The 5,963-nt window shown below is 26.3% G+C and overlaps 3 long non-coding RNA genes across 3 annotated transcripts in view; 2 read left to right on the plus strand and 1 right to left on the minus strand.

The window, feature by feature from the left end:
* The first annotated feature begins 714 nt into the window (after positions 1–714).
* LOC136085008 (uncharacterized) lies at positions 715–1,753 on the plus strand. Its single transcript, XR_010641000.1, has 3 exons — positions 715–899; positions 1,273–1,363; positions 1,516–1,753. It is a non-coding gene; the product is annotated as an uncharacterized LOC136085008 (long non-coding RNA).
* Positions 1,754–1,794: 41 nt separating this feature from the next.
* LOC136085009 (uncharacterized) lies at positions 1,795–2,279 on the plus strand. The gene is made up of 2 exons (XR_010641001.1): positions 1,795–1,946; positions 2,091–2,279. It is a non-coding gene; the product is annotated as an uncharacterized LOC136085009 (long non-coding RNA).
* A 2,255-nt stretch (positions 2,280–4,534) lies between these two features.
* LOC136084545 (uncharacterized) overlaps positions 4,535–5,963 on the minus strand; it is a 17,048-nt gene continuing 15,619 nt past the window's right edge. The window contains exon 4 of the long non-coding RNA XR_010640624.1: positions 4,535–4,887. This is a non-coding gene — a long non-coding RNA (uncharacterized LOC136084545). The remainder of the gene's footprint in view (positions 4,888–5,963) is intronic.

A 5,963-nucleotide genomic window follows, 5' to 3' on the forward strand; every position in this document is an offset into this window, starting at 1 on the left:
CAGGCACCAACCTCTGATTGGAAGATATACCCAGCAAGGATTTTATACACTACAGGTTTGCATATTACTATAAAAAAATGTAAAAAAATTGAATTAGATACTGAACTGTATGTTTTGACCAGGGCACTGGAGAGGATAAACATGTGCTGGTGCAAATTTATTTTGGGCCCCCCTTTACAATATGACTATTCTCTCATTTAATATCACTTATTTTAAATCCAATATACCAACAGGCATTTGTTTAAATTATATGTTCTGAATGTCATTAGAATGTTTAAAGAAGATTCTTAACAATTTTTTTAATCGTTGACAAAAACATTTTTATTTTGGAGTCTTTATAAAAAAAAGTTTTTTTAACAATGTTTTTATTTTTTTTTTAAATTTTCAGTGTTTTTTAAAAACTAAAAAATTCATGAATTTTCATGGGTTTTTCATTAAAATTCATTAATTTTTATGCGGTGCACCAACTGCACCCCATTCTCATAGCGCCTGCTTTTGCCGCAAATATTTCAATTATATTTTTTTATTAGATATCGATAAATGATTTTACGTACATAGATTTGTGTTTAGATTTTTATGAAAAAGCTCAGTCACGCTTAGAGAAAACAGCAGATACTTTAAAAATTGAAACTGACACCGAAGAGAAAAAAGGGAAGAAGCAAAAGTAAATTTTACTAAAATTATTTTTAAATAAATAAATAATTTTGCAATAAAGAATTACACAAATCATGCACTGTTTTTGTTTAAAAAGTAAAGTTTATATTAAAGGAGAAAGACGGCAATGGCATTCTCTGAAAGTGATGAAGATATTGTGGTTGGTGATGAAGAACTATACAGAAGATATTATTTTGATAGCTCAAATAGCTAAAGAACATCTAACGTGATTCTAAATATAGCAGGTTAACTATTTTTGTAAAAGTAGTATAATGGTTTGTTAAAATAAACATGCTTATTTTTTTACTGAATTATAAATGTTTTTAAATCAATATCAACTCCCCATTTACACAGTGAAATAGCAAGCTTTTCAGTTGCTGAAAATAACATTGACTTCTCGAAAGAAACTAATCTATCTGAAGGGAAAATGATGTTTTCTTCAAATATATTGGTAAAAAAAAAAGTCCTAATGTTGCTTTTGTTCTAATTAAAATCTGTGTGCGTGTGCAGTAAAAAAATTAATAGAAATCAGAACTATATGTTATAGAATATAATTTTGTTGACAAGTTTAAATAAAATCACTATAAAATGTTTAAAAATTTTGTTTAATTTTTGTAGGTATAATTTATCTATACCTAGGTAGAAAATGGCTCTAAAAATTGTGTTTTGGATAAAGAGGATAGCAGAGAAAGACATTTGTCTTGCCAGGGTAAATAAAATTTTTAAGAATGTACATTTCAATGTGTTAATCAAAGTTTTATTTATTTTTTCCATTTAGGTAATTTTTCATGGTTAAGTTTTTACAAAATATTTTACATAAATAATAACAATATTATTTATTTTACTACATTTTTTTTTAAGATTTTCAAAAAGTTGCGTTGAGTTGGATGGCAAAAATAGATAAAAAGGTACTACTGTTGCTTTTTATTTTAATATCAAGGATTGCATAATACCCCCACAAATTTTCAAAATTTTGAATCAAATCAGAAAAGTGATTCAAGAGTCAATTTTAAAAATCCATGTATTGAAATTAAGATTAATATTTAATGAAAATTAATATAAATTTCATTCATATAGAATGAACATAATATGTATTCTGACCCTTAAGTAATTTTTATTTTTTTGATAATAGATGAGTTCTCCTAGTCGTTGTGGAGGTAATACTCCATTTAAATTGGCTTTTGATTTTGGAAAGTTGTTGATGAGCGAGGATGCTGGGGCCTGTTTTAATGTCTCTGGTGGTTCATTGAAGATAAATTTTAAAATATACACCCTGTATCATATGACAGTGGGTTAGAATGGTTTTATGCATTTTTTTAGATTTTTTTTTTTACAGGAAATATATTTTGTTTGCCCTAGTCAGTCATTTATGTAACTATTTGTTATAATTTCTGCAGTTTGATTTTTTTTTAATTTGATTTGAATTTTTGATTTAGATGCGATTACACGACAGCATCATGGTGCAAAAATTTGCGAAGGTTGATCAGGCATTTCGAAATTTTTAAGACAATCAGGAACACGACTCAATCAAAAAGTTTTAAAAATGAACAATGCTGCAAACGCTAAATAAATTGTTTGAAAATGTAAATTTTGTGTTAAATTCAATAAAAAACTTTCTTACTTAACGCAGTGCCTACTTTATTTCATTATTCTTTTGAGTTAGCTTTTAATTGCTCTATCAATAAATTTTTTGCTAAATCCTTTATTTACAGCCTGTTTTTTACAAAACAAATTAAGATATGAGCAATATGTATAAATTTTATATATAAATATTTTATATATGTGCATATATACATACATAATATATATATCAATTATAAATTATTAGAAAATCACTTAACAAAAATTTTTTCAATTAACCTAGTGTTTCATCAATAAAAAGACTCATCAGAAATAATGAGTTTTTTTTATTGATGACAGCATTTCTGATGAGTCTTTTTATTGATGAAACACTGTGTTAAATGAAAAAAAAATTTTGTTTAGTGATTTCCTACTAATTTATAATTGCTCTGTTCTTCTAAGAACATTGAGCACTCTATTTTGTAGAATACATTTTAAAGTTGTTTAAATATATATATATATATATATATATATATATATATATATATATATATATATATATATATATATATATATATATATATATGTATATATATATATATATAAATATATATCAACTATTTACGAAATATATATATGTTTATATATAAATATATAAACATATATATATTTCGTAAATAGTTGATATATATTTTTTTGATATATGCATCAAAAAGCGATATCAAAATGCCGTCGACTATTATAAAAATCAGTGTTGAATCACCAGAAAAAATGTTTGTTGATTAAACGTTGAAAAGCAACATTCGATCAACGTTTTTTGTAAACACCAAATCAACGTTGATAAGTGGCTAACATTTTGGACAAAAAATCAATATGGAATCAATGTTGACGAGAAACATTGAATCAACATCAAATCAACGCCTCATTTTTTAGCGGGTATAAATATGTCAACAATTGACTGTAATTCATTTTGAAGAAAATATTCATTGATTTGTCTAGGATAAAGTTGCGAAGCCTCAGCACGGATCAAAAATGTTTATGGGAGATTACAAGTGCTGCCTCTTTTGGTGAATGCTCTCAGCATTAGCGCAACCGCTCCCAAAATCTCTAAACCATGTTTAAAGCTTTTTATTGACAAATCAAATTTTATTTAGTCGCACATTTAAGCAAAGAAAGCAAAAAATTTTTTTTTTCATTTATTCATTTTTATTTATAAAAGTAACCAGAACATATTTTCATCATTCCATATCTTCAAGAGTGTTTACAACCTATCTTCATCAATTCCATATTTTTAAGAGGATTCACAACCTATTAAGATATTTATAAAGATATTATTATTAGTTATAAAGAGAAGTTATTTACTCTTTTTACTCTTAGTTATTTACTCTGAAAGCGCCAAACAGCAATTTAGTATTTACTCTGAAAGCGCCAAACAGCAATTTAGTATTTACCCTGAAAGGGCCAAAACAGCAATTTAGTATTTGAGGAAAGTAATCTCATTTTTCGTGTCTTGTCTAACTGTTTCTTTTAATTTAAATTTTTGTTATAGACTGTTGCTTATTAAAGCTTTGATGGCTTTTTATAATAAGCCACCACTGCTAGCCAAAACACGTACCTGTAAATCAACAAATTTACAAAATTAAGAATGTACTTTGTTGGCGCCCGGGCTAAACCTTAGTGTAAGGGCCTAAGCTTTTATAATAGTTCACAAAACAATATCTGACCTAGTGATTTGATTAATGAAAGAGTTTTTAAGTTCATAAATCACTCTTTTAAATTAAAAGCATCTTATTTCACACCCCAACAGACAACCCTCCCCAACACCGTAAGTTGCCTTTGAATGCAACTTTGTTTGTAATCTCAAACAAAAATTACTTAGCATGTCTTCTCATAAAATGTCAATCACATTAAAATCTGCGGTGTTTTTAAATGCTCTTATTGTTATTTTTGATTCAATTAGTTTTAATCAATAGTCTAAAATAGTAAGTAGTGTTTGTGTTAAGTTACGAAACAGAAGAAGAATTAAAAATAGTATACTATATTAAAATATTACTCAAAATTAATCTTTGAGATAAACTCGTTTCCAAATATTGGATCAAGATTGTGAACAACGTGATTTGAAAAAATGTGTCATCATAAGAAAAATATAATGTATTTTCAATGTTTTAAATAGTTCTTTTTGTATTTTTCTAACTTGAAATAATTATTTAAAACTGGCTCAAACTTTTTTTTTAATGATTCTCATTTTTTATTTTTAACCGCTCAGATTTTTGATTCTTGATTTTGTATAAAAAACTCGTCTGCCAATTGCTTGTAGATTATATTTAAATAATTAATAGTCAGTTAACAAAAAAAAATTTAGATCACAACAAACAACGTTTATTTTAGAAAAACACACATTTATGTTCTTCAAACTTCATGCAATAATAAAACAACAAAAATCAAAAAATATATATTATAAGATATTTTTTTTTTTTTAGGTTATTTAGGTGCTCCCAGAAGTCCCGACGGTCTTTTCACGGAACACCGCGGGAGAGCATTTAACTAGAGGTTCACGCCTCCTTCCTTGCCAATATCGCTTATTTGACTAGAGCCGGCGTCGAACATCGGACCTCTGGGTTCTGAGCCAGAACTCGAACCACTGCGCCACGGCTGCTCTATATAATATAAATACTAAAGAAAAAATATAGACAAAATAAAAGCAATAATAAATATTTTAAAAGTTAAAGATAAAATAAAAATATCAAAAAAGTGTAACAAAAAATAAAAATAAAACAACAACAAAATAAACATAATAGAAAAACGGTCGGTATTTTCTTTTTTTATATGTAAAACTTGAAAAACAAAAGTATTTACATATAATACCTAAAATAAAGCAAATCAACTTTTTGTATAAATCAATTAGCTCCTTCGCCATCATGGCAAATATAACAAAAAAAATAAATACTAGGCGAAAAAAAATATACATATAGTTCGCATTTTAAAAAACCGCTTCATTTTTTTAAGTATTATAACGTAAATTTTACACAAATACATACATAAATACATACATACAAACATACATAGATACATAAATACACACATACATAAGTACATTTACATACGTCATGATTTAATTTTAATTTGAAATTTAAAAAAAAGCTTAAGTTCAAAACTTATCGCCATAGAAACTTTGTAAAATGCTTTGGTGTTATTGCTTACATATTCTTAAGCATTATAATTAAACCAGGGTAACTCTTTTTTTGATGTTAAATGTTCTACCCACTCACATTCTTATTTAAAAAATTAAATGTTGTTTAATTATTATTCTTTTCTAGTAACATGTTCCTTTTCTTTGCTTTTGCAAACCTGCTAATAAAAGATAAAGAAGTTAAAGTCTTGGGTTTAGAAAATAACATTTTCCTTTTTTTTGCTTTTACAAACCTGTTAATAAAAGATAAAGAAGCTAACATCTTGGGTTTAGAAAATAAGATGCTCTTTTTATTTGCTTTTACAAACCTGTTAATAAAAGATAAAGATGCTAACATCTTGGGTTTAGAAAATAACATGTTCTTTTTATTTGCTTTTGCAAACCTGTTAATAAAAGATAAAGAAGCTAACATCTTGGGTTTAGAAAATAACATGTTCCTTTTATTTGCTTTTGCAAACCTGTTAATAAAAGATAAAGAAGCTAACATCGTGGGTTTAGAAAATTTTTAGGAGGGGTATCTTTAATAGATGTGTCTTATTATATTTCTCAAGATGTCACT

This window comes from Hydra vulgaris, chromosome 09 (assembly GCF_038396675.1).
Source record: "Hydra vulgaris chromosome 09, alternate assembly HydraT2T_AEP".
Classification (NCBI taxonomy): domain Eukaryota; kingdom Metazoa; phylum Cnidaria; class Hydrozoa; order Anthoathecata; family Hydridae; genus Hydra; species Hydra vulgaris.